A 22166-nucleotide genomic window follows, 5' to 3' on the forward strand; every position below is an offset into this window, starting at 1 on the left:
GGAGTGCAACGTAGGTTCACGAGGTTATTTCTGGGATGACAGGACTGTCATATGCTGATAAAATGGAGCGGCTGGGCTTGTAAACACTGGAATTAAGAAGGATGAGAGGGTATCTTATTGAAATATAAAATTATTAAGGGTTTGGACACGCTAGAGGCAGGAAACATGTTCCCGATGTTGGGGGAGTCCAGAACCAGGGGCCACAATTTAAGAATAAAAGGTAAGCCATTTAGAACAGAGATGAGGAAAACCTTTTCACACAGAGGGTTGTGAATCTGTGGAATTCTCTGCCACAGAAAGCAGTGGAGGCCAATTCTCTGGATGCTTTCAAGAGAGCGTTAGATAGAGGTCTTAAAGATTGCGGAGTCAGGGGTTTGGGCAGAAGGCAGGAATGGAGACAACCCTGACATCCCCTACACACTGATGATGGTTGCTGATGATGCCTTCCCACTCAGGTCATGAATGATGAAGTCATACCCTCACAGGCAGATGTCAAGGGAGCAGAGGATCTTCAACTACAAGCTGTCCAGGGCTAGGAGGGTCATGGAAAACGCCTTCGGCATCCTCGCCAGCAGATTCAGATGCTTGCTGACTATGATGGAGTAGGAGCTCAAGAATGTGGAAACAATTGAATACGCAGCATGTGTCCTCCACAACATGATCCGTACCAGAAGCAGCCATGGTGGAGGGTGATCGAGTGGACAACCAGACAGGCAACATCACACCAGGCTCATGGAGAACTGGAGAACAGATGCACCTATGGTGGCACTGGAGAGATTGCCAGGAAACACCAACAAAAAGAGAGTCAAGGACCAGAGAGACCATCTCTGCACTTACTGCAACTCCAAACTAGGCAGTGTACCATGGCAGAACAACATGATCTGAAGACCAGCAGCAAACATCCCACACCACAAACATACATGGTAAATGGTAGGGAATTGAAGAATTTAGGTGAACAGAGGGATCTGGGAATAACTGTGCACGGTTCCCTGAAAGTGGAATCTCATGTAGATAGGGTGGTAAAGAAAGCTTTTGGTGTGCTGGCCTTTATAAATCAGAGCATTGAGTGTAGAAGTTGGGATGTAATGTTAAAATTGTACAAGGCATTGGTGAGGCCAATTCTGGAGTATGGTGTACAATTTTGGTCGCCTAATTATAGGAAGGATGTCAACAAAATAGAGAGAGTACAGAGGAGATTTACTAGAATGTTGCCTGGGTTTCAGCAACTAAGTTACAGAGAAAGGTTGAACAAGTTAGGGCTTTATTCTTTGGAGCGCAGAAGGTTAAGGGGGGACTTGATAGAGGTTTTTTAAATGATGAGAGGGATAGACAGAGGTGACGTGGAAAAGCTTTTCCCACTGAGAGTAGGGAAGATTCAAACAAGGGGACATGACATGAGAATTAAGGGACTGAAGTTTAGGGGTAACATGAGGGGGAACTTCTTTACTCAGAGAGTGGTAGCTGTGTGGAATGAGCTTCCAGTGAAGGTGGTGGAGGCAGGTTCGTTTTTATCATTTAAAAATAAATTGGATAGTTATATGGATGGGAAGGGAATGGAGGGTTATGGTCTGAGCGCAGGTATATGGGACTAGGGGAGATTATGTGTTCGGCACGGACTAGAAGGGTCGAGATGGCCTGTTTCCGTGCTGTAATTGTTATATGGTTATATGGTTATAAGTCTACCTCTCCAGGAAGAGTGCCCACTACAGACCACAAGAAAAGTTCCTTTTTAGGGCCACCCACATCTTCCCCAAAGAGTTTAATTTTAAATGCAGTACAATGCTTGGTGTTTGTTTTATTGATCAAAATCTATATTACTAAAAGTAAGATCTTGACCACTGCCTGTTTTTTTGTTTTATGATTTTAGAAAAAATGCAGCCACTTACGGCTGTGATAATTGCCATCTTACTCAGAGTCCCCCTCCACTGCGCAGGACAAGAAGATTTTTTCCATCGATGAAAAATAAAAGAGTTATTAACGTTTAAAAAATGTTGACATTCTCTCTGCTGCCCCCGCTGGTGGGAGGGGGGAGGGACTATAAAACCCGGAAGTGTTGTGCCTCAGTCAGTCTCCACAAGATGGAGGAAGCGAGAGGGTCACGTCTCTCTGAGCTGTGAATAACACTGAACACATGTCAACAACAGAGAGAGATAGAGAGAGAGAGAGAGAGAGAGAGAGAGAGAGAGAGAGAGAGAGATAGAGAGAGAGAGATAGAGAGAGAGAGAGAGATATAGAGAGAGAGATAGAGAGAGAGAGAGAGAGAGAGAGAGAGAGAGAGATAGAGAGAGAGATAGAGAGAGAGAGAGAGAGAGAGAGAGAGAGAGATAGAGAGAGAGAGAGAGAGAGAGAGAGAGAGAGAGAGAGAGAGAGAGAGATAGAGAGATAGAGAGATAGAGAGATAGAGAGAGAGAGAGAGAGAGAGAGAGAGAGAGAGAGAGAGAGAGTATTTAAATAGTAAATACCCACAGACCAAGCTATAAGAAGAAATGTAACCCTCTTAGAGGAAATTATTTACAGTCTTTGTTCTGTATAACATATGAATATCAATAAGCAAGATTTTAGTTAATTTAAATAAGCGGAGCTAATTGCACTTAACACCCACGGAAGCTCACTTGAAATTTCCCACCAGAGGGAGGGCACACACAGTATCTTTAAATGCTGTTTTTCTGTATTATTTACGTTATTTAGCACTTTTTTCACTTTTTCTTCATATGGCACTTTTTCCTGTGATATACCAGCAGGGTTTTGATATTGAGATCACCCACCCAACATCCAGAAGGTTGATTTATTGTGTTGCGCCATCTGAAACAAGGGAATCCATGTAAGGTATAATGCAAGACTACCCTCTGGCAAACCACCAGAGGTATACTGAAGTGAGCATGTGCCTTTACAGTATAATCGACAGTAGAGTACAGGATACTTCGGGATGGAGGGGCTGGATGTAGCGTTTTATCGTCTAAAGAAAAAAAGGTTGAGGATTTGGATATTAGAAGGGCGCAGATCCAAGAGAGAAGTCAGTGCATTTGCGAAGGTGCGAAGAGAGAGGTGTCGAGCTGCTAAGTACTAACTTTTAACCTATCGAACTTCAAGGCCATTATCACGACCGAAGCCGTCCTTTGCAGCAAGAGGAAGGTATTGAGCCTTTCAAACTCATGCCACCATTTGCGAGGGATAAGTGTTGCCTTGGAGTCAGACTTCAAGCGAATCGTTTTGGACACGAGCCGATTGAGTGATTGGGCAGTAAGTAGTGCCTTTTCAATCAAGCCGACAAGCAGCACAAAGCCAGACAGTATGCTGCGGTGAAGGAGTTAGCGCACTTTCAACGTAGGTGCATATCAACAAGAGCACACACAGAAAGCGGAACGGGGATTTGCAAGTAAGTAGGTGGCAATAACAATGAAGCCATAAACCCAACCAACGCGTGCATACAGTAAAGCATAGGTGGCACTTTCAACCGCACACCACCATTTGTGCCAGGTTAAGTCAGTAATCAGAGGAGCTACATTGATTAATTGGATGGGCGCCTGCATTCACCCAAGAGGAGTCCAAGACACCTTACAAATTCAAAGCAAAAGTAAAAAAGAACATAGTGTCACAAGATTAAAAAGAAGATAGAATAAAGAATCAACAGTACATGCACTCATATAAAAGTTCCCAGAATTAAATTCAAAGAGATGGCAACGAAGACTCTCAATTTGGAAACACAGAAATGTGGAGCCATTATAAACCATAATAACAATTACAGCCCGGAAACAGGCCGGACCTCTACAAGGCTCGACGCCCGAGGAAACTGCGCGCGTTGTGATGGAGGGAGGAGGGCCGTACGCAGGAAGTTGCTTTCCCGCTGTAAGTCTATCCCACGGATGTGACGGCGAGGGTGAACAGATTCAAGTCCAGAGTAGGGGAGGACGCGCTCCATTCTTGAGCCACACGCGACTATGCCCTATCGCAAAGTTACTTTTAGACGCGCAATACCATCCGAACGCGGCGGCGTCTAATCAGGGCACTTCCGACGAGGGAGGAAAAGGCTCTTCGCAAAACGGGCCGGCGCCTACCATGCGTGCTGAGTATAAAGAGTGGATTGCCCTCTCCATGTGACCCCTGAACTTTGTCCCTTAGATTTGGAAGATCAGTGTCTCCGTCTGGTTGTGAATGAGCTTCGGGCCTAATCTCAAGGGAAGAAAACGGAAGGTACACGACATAACTCTGTCTATCCCTCTCATCATTTTAAAGACCTCGATCAAGTCCCCTCCTTACACCTTGAGAAAATTCCCGAGCGAGAGCAAGCTCGTCCGCATAAGGCTAAGTCTTGCAATCAAACGGGAGTGCAAAGGAAGGGACGTTGTCACACTGTCAGCGGTTTCAGTGAGTACATGTTGGGAAAGCCCATGGGAGAAGAGAATTGGAGTGGGACACCGCCAAATACGAGATTCTCTATGTACTCCCTAGCTTTTGTTGACGAGCCAGGACCTGCCTATGACAAGCTTGGCGGAAGCGATCTTGCGACCGAATGTGAGCCAAAGGGAGAGGGAGAGGCCGGATAGCGCGATGAGATCTCGCAGACAGCGGTCACTCTCCCCTCACGACGCAGAGAACACCGAGAGGACGGGGATGGGAGCACACATGACAGAACAATAAGTAGTACATACAAGGAAATCATCCCCCCCGCACGCACACGCCCCGCACTCCAGGAGGGGAGAGAGACGGGCGAGGAAAAAGACAACTGAGGCCCGGTCAACATTGTTTCGCCCCACTGAGGAAATGGGCGGAGAGGGAAGGGGACAGGTGAAGGACTCTGAGAAGAGGAGGAGCCCAAAGAGAGAAGGCGAGGGAGCAGGGAGAGGCCTGAGAAGGGGGGGGGGGAGAAGGAGAGGGGGAGGAGGCACCAGCGAAGGGAGGGAGAGGGAAGGCACGAGGACAGAAGGCGTAGCGCCACCGAAGGGACGGGACGGGGGACAGAGAAGAGAGAGGCAGGGCAACCGAGACGAACCAAGGAGGAGAGAGGCGAAGCAGGCACCGCACCGGAGGGGGAGGGTGACAGCACCGAGGAGGGGAGGGTGAGAAGGGGGCAAGGGACGACCAACGAAGGAAGAAGAGGAGAGGGGATCGAAGACGACCTACAACAAGACCCAGAGAGAAAAGAGGATACCAATAAGTCTCGAGCAAATAGAATCCCAAGGAGCATACCAAATAGGAAGTTAACGGGGGGGCCGGGTCAGGAATAGAAAATGGCACACAGTGAACCGATAGACTCCAGAACCGCAACCGCCACCCCGTAAACCTGGCAGAAGGCGAGGGACAAACAGGCGGGTAGCGGGGGGCACAAGTACCAGAAAGACACGGCGCGAGGGCAAGCAAAACGAGAGTGACTAAAAGGAAAGGCCTCTGACTCAATTTTGAACGGCCCGCCTTGGAGCCAGAAGAACAAAAAGACCAGCTTCCCGCCCTCAAGCCGACGAGGCAGCAGACCAAAGACCGCCAAAAAAGAAAAAAAAAACTGAGGCGGGATCACACGACGAGCACACGGCCAAGGGCGGCCCCCCCCCACGGCGCCCGCCGGGGGGGGGGGCCGCGTGGGACGGGGGAGCGCTCAGGAAGGAGACGGCCACTTGCCCAGGCGGAAGGACTGAAAGAAAAAAAAAAAGCGATAGGGCGCAGAGAGGGGCGGGGGCGTGCAAAGGATGAAAAGGAAGAAGCCCCGAGAAAAAGGCCGCAAGCCTCCCAGGAGAACCACAAAGGGAGGACCGTGGCAGGGGGGGCCAACCAGAGTATGGGTAAGATTTGTTGCACAAAGGGGAGACCCAGGGGGAAGCACCACCAGAGTGCGGGGGTGCCAGAGGATACCGGGAGAGGGGGGACGGGATGAGAAGTCCCACGAGGGACTGGAGGGATGGAATTAATAGCACACATGAGACCGGCCACACAAAGACCAAACGGGGAAGGGGCCGAAGACACCGCGGATGGAATCCAGGGGTGCGAAGAGATCAGTACTCAAGATCGGGCCATGAAGTAACACCACCGAATCACGACAGGCCTGGGCATATGCAGTTGTGACCTAGACCGCTTTGTGACAGCGAACAACAGGCGCAGTCACCAGCCTCACGACCACGTTTCTAGGACAGTGGAAACGCGAATCAGAGGCCCCGCGATGGCGACACTAACGTCCCCATGGCCGCGAGATTCGTGCAAACCGGGATTTCGAGCCACTGAAGAGGGGCAAATGCAGACTGGTTCGGACCGGGGGCAACCAGAGGACCAACAAATCGACGATGTCCATGGCGCGTCGGACCTAAGCAAGATGCCCGGCGCCGGGGGAGACGGGAAATCAATTGATGGCAAGACACCCCCAGCGCGGGGGGGCCGCGGCAATAGGCGGTCCACTCGGGCCCGCCAATCATGTAGCACGCGGACAGCCGGGGGCTAGGAAAACGTCAAACCCGGGGAGGGACGGGCACGCGTACGGGCCAACCCCGCACTGCGCTGGGGCGGCGTCTAGTGCGTGGGTCGTTCGGAAAAGCCCCCCCCCCCCCCCGGGGTACAGCCTGAGACGCCCAGCACCGCATGGCGCCTCCGCCTAAATGATGTCAAGGCGCCCGGGTCCAAACCAGCCAATTATCCCGGGAAACCAAGCTCTGTGGGGTCAACGTGGACTGGAGGGCCTTCCCCCGAACAGAACAAAAATCGGACTCAGTACAATGTCCCCGGTCAATGGCCCTCCAGGCCTCTTCGACATGCCGTCCCAAACAAAAGGTCACAGGCACAGCCGGGGAGCAGGGCGGGGCGCGCAGCAAAAATCGCCGTTCCGCCAAGCAAAAAATCTCACCCAGATCCAGTGTACGGACCCCGCGCAGATGATGGACGGAGGGGAGGGATCACTACCCAAGGCGCCCCCCAACGCAACCGCCGGCCCACCTTCGTCGTCTCGGGCCGAACAGAGGTCCAACACTCGCCGGCGTCTAGGATATACCACATGAGCATAGGGAGCTGCAAAAACGATCCTGCCCACAAGGTACAACGCCCACCCGCCCGCCGGCATTACAGACAATGGTTGTTCGCGCATCGATGGAATAAGAGAAACTATACACAAGGTCCGGCCGCAAAATCAACGGTGACGTACTACGATAGCTCAATAGTGCCTGTAAGAAGTCTCGTGGCGGTCCATCGCGCGTTCCCCCGGGGGCGAAAATAGGGCCCTTCAGCGGGCGGCTCGAAACACCCCGTAGTGGGGCTACCCCGGGGGCCACGTGCCGGGCAACCAGGGCCACCCGAAGAGCCCGCCGAGCCGCCACAGCACGGCTGGATGCGCCCGACAGAAGTGCAACCTCCACCTCTGCCCTAACCAGTGCGCGTCGACACCGAAGCAAACAAAACCTGGAATCAGTTACTTTCCACTCACCGGGGGGGCCTCCGCACAACCAGGGGCACGGCAGGCCACAACTCATACAGGCAAAGGGTGCCGAAATTCGCCAGACTCTGCGCAGCCACCGGCGACAAGCTCCGCTTAACTGCACGGAGAAACCCCCCGCGCGGAGCTCTTGGGGGGGCCGAAGGGCCGCCGGGGGGGGGAAACGGCTCGGCATCGCCGGCCGGCCGTGCGATGTTATGTGTGGGGGGGTGGTTTGTGTTGGGCGTGGGGCACGGAACTGTGGGATGAGGGTTGATGTGAGGGGGGAAGAGAGGTGAAACAGGGTTGCGGGTGCCGCCCGTCGCGGAATGCGACGGGCGGGGGGAGCCCCGCGCGCGGCCCCCCGCCGACGAAGCCGAGGCGGAGGCTGGGCCCAACCGCGACCCCCGCGAAGCTCCGAGGAAGCGCCAGAGGACGCACCAACGCGCCGGCTGCGAGCGGCGGCCGGGCCGGGCACGGCCACGCGCGCCCGCTGAACACGCCGTAAGAGCGGCCCGCGCGCCATCGAGGAAAGTGCTCCCTAGTGGGCGAAGCACCCGCCCCTGGGGAGGTGCTCCCGGGCGGGGCCTGGCCGGAAGGTGCTCCCGAGCGGCGGGGGCCTGCTCTCCCTGGGAATGTAGTGCTGACGACCAAACGTAGAAGACGCGCCCCACCGACCGTGAAAACCTCTCAATGCGGGGAGAGCCCCAGGAAACGCTCCCATGTGGGCGGCCGCGCTTCCTGGGAAGGCTCACGGTTCCCCTCTGGAAGGGCCCCAGGGCGCCCGCTTCCCTGTGAAGGTTCTGCCCCAGAGGCTTATCCTAGGGGCTCCCATGCGAAGCGGCTCCCCGTGGGCGGACCCGGTGCGGGACACGGTGTCTACTATGCCGGTGGGCTGAGGCGCGTTCTTCTCGGCGGTGACCTGAATCCGTGCCGGTGCGGCCGGCCCGTGCTGACACCGCACTCGCGTAACACCGGTTGGAGCCTGGGGGCCGAGGCGCCCGGGCAACAACTGTGGGCCTCTGGAAAAAAAGACGTGGGGAGGCGCTGTGTTCGACCATTGCCGGGCCCACAACATGGACCACGTGGGGACGTCCGTGCATCCAGAAACCGGGGGGTACCGCCCAGCCAAAGGAAAGAAGTGAGGATCAGAAGCAAAGCCCTAAACTTTTGGCCTCCACACGAGAGGTGAGCTGTGAACCACTGTGTGGTGCTTAATTTGTGTGGATAGTGGTGTTTTGACGGATTACAGTAGGGCGCGCAGCAGCGACATTGCTGCAAACGACAGGCGGAATGCCAAGAAACGAGGCAAGTGCAATTCATTAAGTCAATGTCAGCTTCAAGAATGGCGCTTCGAAAAAACGAACCACGGGTCCAATACAGCGGGGGGGGTCCAGACTCATGAGATGTGGAGTATAGACGTGCTGAGACCCTCTTGAAAATATTATAACGAGGCGGGCGATAAACTCAAGCAGTTTCGAAGCATGACACCATTCATTGATTGATGTACACGAGAGAGGGGACAACACACGGGTGGAGTTAAATCTAATGACGGGTTGGGAGTATGGTTGGGGAGAGAGGAGGCAGCTATCACCGACTTCGGGCTGGCGGGCGCGGGGGCCGGCGGGGGGGGCGAGGCCGCGCGCTGCGGCGGGCAAATAGGCACCCGGGGCGAGCAACCCTCGGGGAGGCCGCGGGTTCGACGGGCACATCCTCACTCTGGGCGGTGGCGGGACGGGTCGCCGGAGTGGCGTTCTGGTGCCAACGATAGCTAATAGGTAAATGGAACGGGGCAAGAACGGGAGCGAGGGAAGAGCCGGGGGGGGGCGAGGGGGGTCATGTTGCGTCGAATAAATAAAAGATATAGTGGATTGGTAAAAAAGGGGACCGTCGCTCGGCTCGCCGCCCGTCGGGGGAGGGAGGACTAAAAAACCCAAAAGGCTGAGCCTCAGCAGTCCCGGCAAGATGATGAAGCGAGGGCACTCGCTCTGACTGGAAGAAACTGAACCAGGTGTCGCACGAGTGTGTGAAGGGGGTACACAACAAAACGGGCAAAATGAAGTGTCGTCGGGTACTAAAATAACCAGGTGTCCATATAACACACACCGCCACCACTCTCCGCGTAAAGAAGTTCCCCCACATATTCCCCCTAAACATCTGTCCCTTAATTCTGAAGTCATGTCCTCCTTGTTTGAATCTTTCCCGATTCTCACAAGGAAAAGCTTGTCCACACAACCTCTGGTCAGCCCCTCTCATCATTTAAAGACCTCTATCAGGTCCCCCCTTAACCTTCTGCGCTCCAGAGAATAAAGACCTAAAATGTTTGCAGAAATTGTATTTCTTGGTCCTAAAATGTTTGCAGAAAGTGTATTGGTTCTAAAATGTTTGCAAAAATTGTATTTCTTGGTTCTAAAATGTTTGCAGAAAGTGAATTGGTTCTAAAATGTTTGCAAAAAGTGTTTGTCTTGCTTCTAAACTGCTTGCAACAGTTTTCAGATGGAAAAAGTGTGAATAAACATTATATTAGATCAGGGCAGTGTCTAATTGCAAAATTGGCGCTCATTCTGTGACTTCTGGTTAGTAGAGAGGTGGTGCTTGTAGATTGATGGTGCATGTGAGCCAATCACACACAAGCCAGCACCACTAACTCCACTCCTCTGTAACACTTATACTAACGCCCCGTTCCCGGCACTTCAGTTTGAGCATCCAGGATGTATTGATAACCTGTTGTCCTAAGTGCTGCTAAGTGCTCATTAAAGATGTGTTTAAATCACCCAATGACTTTGTGTCATGTTTACACCGCTGATTGCGTCATTTCCAGTTATTGGCAAGATGGCGCTGAGTGCGTCATTTCCGGTTAGTGGCAAGATGGCGCTGAGTGTGGAAGGCCCAGAGTGAAGACACCATTGAATAATTGAAGAGAGCTTACTGCTATGTATATGGTGAGTGTGTTTGTTGAACGTTATTTAAAGCACATTTTTTCTTTAGCAACAGCTAAACGTTTGAATCATTCGGTTTAGACACTGTAGACAGCGGTGCTTCTGTCTGTGGCGTGACGGGAACTTTAAATCTTCGGCCGCCGGCCTGTGGCCTACACCAACTTAAAGCCGCAGTCTCCGGTGGGGAAGAGCCGACTCTGGACTTACCTGGACTTGTACCTTGTCCTTTTACCATCTGGACGCCCGCAGCAACGGCTGCGGAGGGTTGAGGTCCCGACCACGGGGGAAAATGGAGGAGGACTGGCCAAATTGTGTGCCTTCCACCACAGTGATGAATACTGTGGTGGATGTTTATGTTAAACTTTTATTGTGTTTTTGTGTGTGTCCTTTATAATTGTACCACTGCTGACATATTCATTTCACTTGCACTTATGTGCAATGTGACAAATAAACCGTATTGTATTGTGTTGTATTGTATTGTATTGTATGTTTAACACATTCTGAAGTTGCTTGGCATTTTAGTATTGGTTGTGTGTGTGTGTGTGTGTTTGTGTGTGTGTGTGTGTGTGTGTGTGTGTGTGTGTGTGTGTGTGTGTGTGTGTGTGTGTGTGTGTGTGTGTGTGTGTGTGTGTGTGTGTGTGTGCGTGTGTGTGTGTGTGTGTGTGTGTGTGTGTGTGTGTGTGTGTGTGTGTGTGTGTGTCTGTCTGTCTGTCTGTGTGTGTGTCTGTGTGTGTGTGTGTGTGTGTGAGTCTGTGTGTGTGTGTGTGAGTGTGTGAGTGTGTGAGTGTGTGAGTGTGTGAGTGTGTGTGTGTGTGTGGTGTGTGTGTGTGTGTGTGTCTCTGTGTGGGTCTGTGTGTGAGTCTGTGTGTGTGTGTGAGTGTGTGTGAGTGAGTCACCTGTAGTTACCTAAAAAATCGCCTAAGTGGGACAGACCCATTAGTCCCATCTATATATCTGACACCAGAGTTGTGCCCTATTATAACGATTCTGATTTATTTTTGTTGCTAGTTAACAGATATTTAGATTTTATTCTGTGAATTGCTATCTGAAGATCACAGATAGAATACAGATAGTAAAATAGCAATGATTACTATGGTAGAATGTTTAGTAGTAACAATTTTATATGTCACCTGGTTCTGAAAGCAGCCTCATCTTCCTGCTGGAGCACAGTCATCAGATGTTCATACTGCCCCAACCTGGGTCTGCACAGGGACAAGGGCTTCAACTACACAGACCTCTTCTTGGGCTTCTTCTTCTCCATTCTTCTTGTCCTTCTGTCTTTCTGATCTATAAGCATGAGGGCTGCTGTGAGCAACAGGGCTGCTTCTTCTTTGAGAGCAATACCCTCTGATGTTGCTCCATGGCAGTCATGATGCAGAATGATTGGAAAATCCCACCCTACACCCCCTATAATAGGAAAAATGAATCATTCCATTGCTTTGGAGGTCAAAATGAGGTTGATTGCCTTCAGTTGATGTCGACAGGGTCGTAGTTTGTCGTAGCTTGACGTCGGTTGTCGTAGGTGTCGTCGTAGTTTGTCGTAGGTGTGGTCGTAGGTGGATGTCCTAAGTCGCGACTATTGGGTCGCCGGTTGTCAGGAGCTTGCCGTAGTTTGACATTAACTAGGTTGTAGGTTGTTGTAGCTTGCTGTAGACATTTTCGTAGGGGGTGTCCAGTCAACGATTTTTCGACGATCTGCCGAGACTATGACAGTCGCCGGCAGTTGCCTAAAAAATTACCAAGTGGGACAGGCCCATAGGTTTGTCATTTATGGAATCTCTCACTTAGTGGTCAATTAATAAAATGAGAAAGAACATTTGGTACTTGGAAATACTGAACAGGTGACTACAATTGTATAACTTGGTTTCACCACTTGATTGGAACTTTCCTGAAACTAATTAGTGTAATATTTGCTAGTTCCATCTTACTGTGTGTGTTTGAGGCGCAATTAGTAATGTAATTGCTTATTCCGAGTTTTGCTAGCTCAGGGATGGTTTAGTTGGTTCTTTGCTCAGTTGTGTGGTCATAGCTTGTGATGAAATTATCACTGAAAGGCTGACAGTGATATTACAGTTATAGGAATGTATGGTCATTGGACTGAGGTCCATTGCAGATGCAGCTAACTGTATTGCCAAGTGTGCTGGCATAGGTTTCAAACACATCATTTGAAACATCCTTGTTTTAGTCAAAGCTGTTCCAGATGAACAAACATGAAATAAATTATTGGGCTATTTATCCATAAATAACAGGATAAACCAAGTGTGTGATGATAAAATACTCCCACAATGAGGGTGGAAGTGGATGAATGTTAATTTTTGTTAATTTTTTTCATGTTGAGATTGGTGGACTAGCAATGGCTGGAGTTAAATGGGGTAACAGAATATTTTGTGTCTCACTAGCTTTCCTTTCTACTCAATGGTCGCCTTTGCGACCTTCCAACACTGCTTCAATTAGCCCCAAAATGCATGCCCAGTGGTAGATAAATACCTGTTGAAATTTAACATCAGGAAATACTGAGTGTAATTTTTCAGTAGCAAGAATTAAGGTTGTCGCATAAGCGAAATAGCAGAATTCTAATTAGGGTACAAAATAGAGAGAGCTGGAAGAATATGGACATAAATTGTTGAAAGTGGCAGGGATGATTAGAACATAATTTAAAAAAAAGGCATGCAAGATGCTTCATTCAGCAACACTGAAACATTGCATCCAGTTATTGACACCACATTTTAGTTAGATTCCAATGGAGCCACAGAGTACAATAGGTTTAACTGGAATAATTCTGGAGAGGAAGAACAATTATCGTCCTGAATTGGACTTACTTCCCTGGAATGAAGATGTGTAAAATTATGAAGAGTCAAGTGAGAGTGGATAGAGAACAACTGATGAAGGTGACTGGCAAAAGATCAAATGTTATGCCAGGAAAAACTTCTGCATGCAATGAATGATAAACACTGGAATGAACTGACAGGATAATACTGGAGTAGATTTACAACAAGCCAAATAAGGGAAAACCGTAGAGCAATTGGGAATCAGCTAGAGAATATGGGTAGCTGGATTGCTCTTGCATGTAGACAGCATGGACTTGATGGGACAAATGAACCTCCTCCATTTTGGAGGCTTTCAAGGACTGTGTGATTTTGTGATTCTAATTACTTACCAATATGAATGCATTTTTCATGAGCTTAATGATAATTGAGGTGGATGGAGATTGCTGTAACCTTAGAGGCCCCCATCCTCTGACCCAACTCCACACACACCTGTACCCCTCAGACGTTCACTCACTAAGGATAGAAGCTGAGAAGGGTGGTGGGGTTGGATGTGATGGATTGCGGATTGGGGGGGGGGGGGGGGGGGGGGATGGGGGGCGGTGAAAGTAAATGTATGTGTGATTTATTCAGTAGAACCTCGTTTTGGACCTTCTTTTCATTAGACCAAGGTATCATTCTGTCGGGTATGTACATTGGTTGATGTGCCACCCAGCATCAAAATAATTAATGCACAGCAAGTCAATTTGATCTTAAGGGACAGCCTAAAACAAATATCAGGGTCTCGAGCATCCTATAATTGAATGAATGAATGCATGAATGAATGAATGAATGAATGAATGAATGATACGTTTGAATGAATAGGTTTATTGGCCAAGTATTCACATACATGCAATTTGCCTTGGTGCTCCGCCCGCAAGTGACAACATGACATACAGTGACAGTTAGGAATTACACATAAAACATTAAACATTAATAATAAAACATGACCAATTTGCACAGATACAACTTATTCCTAAGAAAGTAAACAAACTCTAAATAATGTTGGGAGAAATTCTAATCATGGCCAAAGTAATAATAGAGATATTGTTAATGAAATTTTCAGACTTTTATGTGTATGGAATTTCATTACATTATATTTAGTTTATTAAATGGTTTATTAGGCCATTTGGAAAAATGGGCTGAAAGATGGCAGATGGAGTTTAATGCTGATAAATGTGAGGTGCTACACCTTGGCAGGACAAATCAAAATAGGACGTACATGGTAAATGGTAGGGAATTGAAGAATACAGTTGAACAGAGGGATCTGGGTATAACCGTGCATAGTTCCTTGAAGGTGGAATCTCATATAAATAGGGTGGTAAAGAAAGCTTTTGGTATGCTAGCCTTTATAAATCAGAGCATTGAGTATAGAAGCTGGGATGTAATGTCAAAATTGTACAAGGCATTGGTGAGACCAAATCTAGAATATGGTGTACAATTTTGGTCGCCCAATTATAGGAAGGATGTCAACAAAATAGAGAGAGTACAGAGGAGATTTACTAGAATGTTGCCTGGGTTTCAACAACTAAGTTACAGAGATAGGTTGAATAAGTTAGGTCTTTATTCTCTGGAGCGCAGAAGGTTAAGGGGGGACCTGATAGAGGTCTTTAAAATGATGAGAGGGATAGACAGAGTTGATGTGGACAAGCTTTTCCCTTTGAGAATAGGGAAGATTCAAACAAGAGGACATGACTCCAGAATTAAGGGACAGAAGTTTAGGGGTAATATGAGGGGGAACTTCTTTACTCAGAGAGTGGTAGCGGTGTGGAATGAGCTTCCAGTGGAAGTGGTGGAGGCAGGTTCATTGGTATCATTTAAAAATAAATTGGATAGGCATATGGATGAGAAGGGAATGGAGGGTTATGGTATGAGTGCAGGCAGGTGGGACTAAGGGGAAAAAAAATTTTGTTCGGCACGGACTTGTAGGGCCGAGATGGCCTGTTTCCGTGCTGTAATTGTTATTTCATCACCGAAATAAAAACTCAGTTATATCAAAGTTGTTGTACTAAATCGATAATTCTAATAGTTATAGTTTCATTTCAAAATATATATCACTTGCTTTGGTTTTTGAGGGTTTCTTTGGCTGTCTTGTGAATACTAAGTGATCACATCACATGCTTATTTAGTTGACAAAATTTGTCTTCAGCATTGCCGATTTGAGTGATTACAAGGTTTCACACTGAACAGCATGAGATTCAATAACAAATCCTCCATTCTGAAGAGCATATTGTAACATGGAGTATAGCCTGACAGGTTTGGTCACAAAGAGTGTGCTTCTGCAACAAAGGGCTAATGAATGCCATTTGGTAGCTTGTGGTCAGACCCAGCACTTTAACTGGCAGTTGCCACAAAAAGCTATGTTTCAGTGACTCTCATACAATGCCAAATCACAACCAGATTTATCATCTTGCCGACACATGGGTCGTTGCCCTGAAAACACTATTAGCTGGTGTGGAAAAAAAAATCAGTAAACCTATTTCAGCATGGAGTACTGTTCTTTTCAAAATGCAAATTGCATGCCATTGTATTCACCCTATATAATAACATTAATTAGGCATGCATACAACTATAGGAAATGTCCACAGCTCACACAGCAGACAGTAGGTCACTTTACACAAATATCTATGGCATGTGATATAATTTGTTCTGGTGTGATTCCTGGACCACTGACCTCAACACTTAGCATTATATTCACGGCATGTTTGGCAATGTAAGCATGTTGCCACCATTTTATTGTAACCTTTTTCTGAAAAAATATTGATAAACATTAATTAGCTGCGCATATATTTTGCTATTGTTCTGACATTTGCTCGTTTTCATTGAAACCTTTCATATTTTCCTAATATTTAAACGTGGATATTTGTATTTCGTTGAAGAATGCTGAGAATATGGAATTTGTGTTCACTTAAAGCATCATGTATGAAAGCATTGGGACGGAGTTAATATTAATATGTCCTCTTCACTGCTGCTTTGTAGGCCTCATAGTATTTAACTTTGAGTAGCAATATTTATAATGACTGGTGGTTAAATTAATGCATAGCTGACCAAAGTACCACCAGTTTGGCATGTACCTGTCTAATATGGTTCAAAATTTATTTTATTCAGAGCAAGGTTTAATAGCCATTTATGTAGGCTCTGTTTCGGTTTATATTCTGGGAGGCCATTGTCCATGAACAATTATAATTACCAGATCGATTCTCTAACGCATTGGCAGACTTTTGTATGTAGACTTTTGAGTCTGTTACTGTGATCTGAAAGCAATATTTAACAAGATGAACAACAGAAGCTGATAGTTACTTGTCTCTTTAATCCAAAATGAAACAGTGCAAATAAACATTATTTGGCAATCATCGGCTTTTTTGAAAATGGCAAATCTTTCTCGTGTGATTATTTAGAAAGGTTTCTACGTCCGTGTGTATAAAAGATGCAATACTCAGGCTGATAAAAGGAGAGCAGCTGCAAAAAGATGTGATGAATGAAGCAGGGTGGGGTGTTGGGAGGGGGAGGGGAGGAAATGTAGAAAATTAGTGGCACATTGCCAAGTGTTCCTCTGTCACTGACTTTCAAAGATAGCAATCCGCTATAAGGCAGAATTTAGCATGACATTACAGACACAGACTCTGTGTAAATTTCTTTCCAACTTTCAACCTGCAGTTCGGGCGTTGTGAATAAAGGCACCCCTCCACGTTGGAGACAATTTGGTTTCAGAACTTTGCATATTTTTTGTTCACTTAGTTAAACTGCTCTCTGGCCTTCCTGTCCCTCTCCTCTCCCTTCGACTTTTCATTATTTGATAACATAGAGCACAATTCAAAATTAGTCATTAATTATTTGCATACTTCTTTGCACATTGCTCTTGTACTTGCTTTTGCTGCCAAAATCTGAGTTTAATAACCATCAAACCTTGTCCACCATTCAGTGATTATTCTTATTATACAAATTTATACTGTAATTGTTATTCTAATTTCAGAGATCAAATGACAAAATATGCTGCATTAGCATTTCATTATATCTGCAATTCATCCAAAACTTCCAATATATCCAATTAAAAAGCAAAAAGGCACAGAAAATCTGTTTCTCCTACACTCTGCATAAAGAAAGAAATAGGCATTACTGCTGCGATAATGTTAATCAGATCTAAGATCATGGAACCAATTTAGATTCTTTGAATTGTTACTGGCTAAAACACAAATAATTGTTTTGAAACATCAAAATGATTAAATAAATTATTACATGTGCACTGATATTATTACTCTGCATCTTAAGCAGCAACAGAACTGAACATTTCTTTAGTTTTGATGTAAACTCCATTTCAGCATCTCCTGTGGGGTGGTCATTCTAGCAGTGGGTAAATTGATTTCAACCAGAAAGTTTGTAACTTCCAGGTTTCAAGATGTCTGTCACTCTTTTAGTTGCTTTGATTTAATGCGTTGTGTCAGCCCTCAGCAGGAGTACCATGCAATTCAAGGCACTTCTTTTTCAGTGTTTAACTATATCTGTGAGTAAACCATTGGAAATCATTTTTAATTTCTGATGTACAGCTTCTGTGAAACCTTTTGGCGATACCACAACAACAACCCATATTGTAAAGCATAATCAACGTAGGAACATATCCATGCTTACACCCATGGGAAGGAAATATAATATAAAAATACAAAATAAAGAAACATCATACAGCACCTTGATCTTGTTTCACTATTCATTGAGAACATAGCTGATCTTAATATTGCGATCAAAACTCTTTAATGTAAACAATAGAGTAAAAATAATATTTTAGCAACCATATGTTGTGAATAAATACAATAATGTGCAAATGCTGCGGTGACTCAGAGCGAGGGCAAATGTGCAATCAATTGCAGAAATTTAGTACCTTCAGAGATGTGTCGCTGCTGATTTTGTGTAAATGACTTCTCTCTTTCAGCGCATTAAACTCCTCTACTTGCTCTGCAGTTACAAAGTAAAATTGGAGCAGGAGTTTAAGTCAAATCACTGTTGATCAGGTGCCAATTGCAATTGGTCAGCAATTCTGACACTGTAAGTTATTGATTAAACATGGAGAATCTCAATAATTCAGGTTTAATTGGTGAAATGCAATTTGATAACTCTCCAGTGAAGTGCCATTAGATACTTAGTCATGTTGAAGTCATTAACTAAGTGCATTTGCTGCTTTTGTTATTTCTCTCTCAGTCAATCTTTCTTTCTCTCTCTTTATTTTTCTTTCAGCACTTGCGTTGATTTTTAACTCATCACTCTAAAGTTGCAGTTCTTGCTCATTGCTGAGGTTAATTTTGCAATCCTTCATTCCAATTTCTTGAAGAAATACGCAGAAGATACTCTGTTCATTCAAATTCCAGTTGCCCTGTAGAGGGTGCCATGCCTTTTTCCATTTCAGACTTCCAGCAGCTTGCAGGGAAACAACCATCATTAATTGGGAAAAGTACGTCCCAATTGACCTATTGAAGACCATGAACATTTATGAATAGCTCATCAGAAAACAGAATTACTGCTTTTGATTTCTGGATCTTTTTTACTTAATGGAAGCAATGGGTGCTGATTTTGTCCAATCAATTAGCAAAGATGGCAGGGTTAGAGACCAAAAACTGGAATCTTAAAATGGTTCTTCTATACAAGTGTAAAATGGTTTCTATTTGTCTATAGTTATAAATAAAACACACACTCTATATACAACACAATTCAATTAAAGCACATGGATCACCATGGTAGTGCAGTTAACATGGTAATGATCTGTGATACACAAAGAGACACAATTTCACAATAATAGGAGCTAGTTCTCTAAGGTTAATTAGGCATTGTAAAATAACACCATTAAAATTAATATGTCTTCTGTTGTAATGTAAATGGTCTATGTAAATTTTGCATACAAGAAATACAGTTTCTTGTTAATTTTGGGAGTACAATTCTTGCATCTCAGCCTGATAACATTTCCCCATGGCAATTTCTGTTTTCATGGTTTTGTTATATTTTAAATTTTAAGAAATAATCTTATCTTTTAAAAATAAATTGGTGAATAGGTAGTAGAAATCTGAAGAGTAAGAAATCCAGAAATATATTTATTTTTGATTATCCATTGAATTGAGGTATTTTGTTTAATTTACTTTACTCTGTGAAAAAAAATACAATAATCTGTTGTGAAAGGATTTTAAAATGATGTAAAGCTATGGAAGAGTAATATGAAAAATGTTCATTTCCTGTGGTATATAGTACAAATAGTATCAGTAAAATGCCCTAGCGTGGAGATCCGAGATAACTCTGCTTTCACACTGATAACTGTTTGCTCATTTCCTGACAATAAAAACTATAAATCTCTACAGGAATTAAGCACCCTGGCTTGTTGAAGCGGTTTGACATTCTGTGCTAGACTAGCTCCATTTCAGTTGAAATCTGTGGCTGGAATAATAATTGCAGGTTCAGTTATTATACTGGTATCAGTTTAGTGTGGCATGAGGCTGATACAGTACTGTATTTGGTCAAATTCGCTTACTTTTGTGTCACTTATTTTCTCTGTGGGACAGATTTGCATTTTAATAGAACTAGTTTATAGACTTCTCTCCTTCCTTCAGAGCGCCACAAGTGGCATCATTAAGTGAGTTAAGCCGGATTAATGCTGATAGTAAAGTCAGATAATACAATAACAGAGACCCTCATTTCCATCTGGATTAGGTGAAGAGTGGAGGCCTGTCTGGTGCAAGGTGATAATTTGTAAGTGATCTGTTGTACTTGAGAGGATAAGATTAAATTTAGAGGGTTTAAGTGTCATTCCTGTAAGTCAATTACTTCATCTTTTCAAGCTTAGAATTTCTTTATGAATAAAATAAATGGAATATTGAGCTGCTTCAGAGCCCCTCACAGGGACTCTCGACTCCGTGGAGAATTAAACATACTGGGGCAGAAAGGTTTCCGATTCAGTTCCACAAACAATAAATAAACTCCATTCACTTGCCAGCATAGCAGTAACATTGACGGATTGTCCATCACTAACACCTCAACCATAAGGGAGTATCACGTATTTCTCCTTACCTTGAAGGTAGAATTCTTTCTCCCTACAGCAGTTGTAACATTTTTACCCTTATTACCCACATAATTTTCAAGAAAAACCTCCATATTAATTTCATGACAGACTTTCTCATTCTTCTTACAAAGAAAAGTTTGCAAATATTAAATAAATCTGTTTTTAAGATTGAACGAATGACTACTGATGATCAAAGCTGATACAAAAACTGAAAGTCAAAGGGAAACATGTGGAAACAGAGGCAACACATCTGGAGTGTGAGAAGATCTATTTATTTTTCAAAATAGTCTTCTTTTCTTCTTTATTTTATAGTTAACAGACCCTATGCAAAATCTTTGTCAATTTCCTTTAACCAGCAAATTCTTGATGGGATGGGAGTTTCTTATTAGAACTGTGGAATGGTCAGCAAACTAGAAATACCAATAATTCTAATGAATCTACATGTGATTTGTACTTTAAAATGAAGCTTTGGATACAGTAATATAAGCAACTTAATCGGCCAAATATAAAGCCAGTATAGGGAACCCTTGTAACAGTGGAGTGCAGCACGTGCAAAAAGGGTAGGGCAGTCACCATAGGGATTATTGAAGTGACTAGAACAGCCTCTTGTAATGGAGGCATTCTCTGTAGTGTGGGGCTGCCTATGTTAATTTTCTGCTATGGCTGCACTAAGTGGAGTTTCAGTCGTGCTGTGATTATACTGATTGATTCTTATGGCGTAATCAGTAAATGCAGTATACATTTCACAATCTGTAGGGAGTTAATCAAGATGTGACAACCCCAGACATAGCTGCTTGTGGTGTCAATGCATAAGAGTCAGCATAGAAGTCCAACAGAGAGGCTCAGCACCATTGCTATTGTTTAATATCCTCTAGCTTTGAGAGGTTTGAAATGGAGCTTCCTTTCACCCAAGCAACAATTGCAATGTTGATTATAGAAAACCATTGTATTGCTCATGAAGATTGAGGATCTTGTCTGTGCAACTCCAGGTCACACCAGGTGATTGGCAGCCTCACCAACAGTCTGTTTTTTTGTCATTTTTAAATAATTTTCAGTGTGTTTTAAAATTTTGTGTTAACATTTTCTAGTTTGTTTTATGTGGGGGGTGGGGGAAACTTTAAAAAAAATCTCTTACCCTGCTGGATATGCATTTGTTTTCCAGATTGTATCTCTGGTCGCTCTGCGGCCTAACATCGTGGAGCTGGAGGCCTTATCAGGACTGACTTTGACCCCACCGCGGGGCGTGGACTTAACATTGGAGCTGACCCCTTGCCTGGGATCGCTCCAACCGTGGCCTGCGGACTTTACCATCCAAAGCTCGCAGTCTCGGGAGAGGCCAAGTCGGTAGCTCCAAAGACGCAGATGGTTCGACAAGCCCCGACCCGGGATCAGATCGCTTGGCGCGGGATCTGACATCCCCCCGATGCGGGAGCTTGATCGCCCAACGCAGAGGCCCGCCACCGGCTTCGGGAGTAAAATCGTCCCGTTAACGGAAGGCCCGAGGCCCCCGACCGCAGGAGAACAAAGAAGGGAAGAGATTTAACTTTTTTTCGCCTTCCATCACAGTGAGGAACGTGGAGGAGTCACTGTGGTGGATGTTTATGTTAAAATGTATTTTGTGTGTTCTGCTGCTTTTTATTTGTATGACTTGACTTGCCAAATGAAATTCCTCGTATGCTGCAAAACATACTTGGCTAATAAAGTATTATTGTATTTTAAATGGGCTCTGCATGCTATGCTACTCTGTGGCACCCACCTTGATATGAAAGGCATGTTAAATAATCTAAGAGCCTTTTTAATATTTTAGTGAGGTGAAATATGTACTGTTCTCATTTTGGTAAGGCACAGTGTTATTATGGTATTGCTTTATGCTATAGTCAAGCATATAAACCTCTCAGAGCAGATTTTATTGCACTACTATAGCTGCATTGAAGGACAATGTAAAGATCGCAAAAGCTTCTTTAATAGTTTGATTGAAACAAAGAAGCTTATGGTTGTGCAATTAA

This window comes from Leucoraja erinacea, chromosome 7 (genome assembly GCF_028641065.1).
Source record: "Leucoraja erinacea ecotype New England chromosome 7, Leri_hhj_1, whole genome shotgun sequence".
Lineage (NCBI taxonomy): Eukaryota > Metazoa > Chordata > Chondrichthyes > Rajiformes > Rajidae > Leucoraja > Leucoraja erinaceus.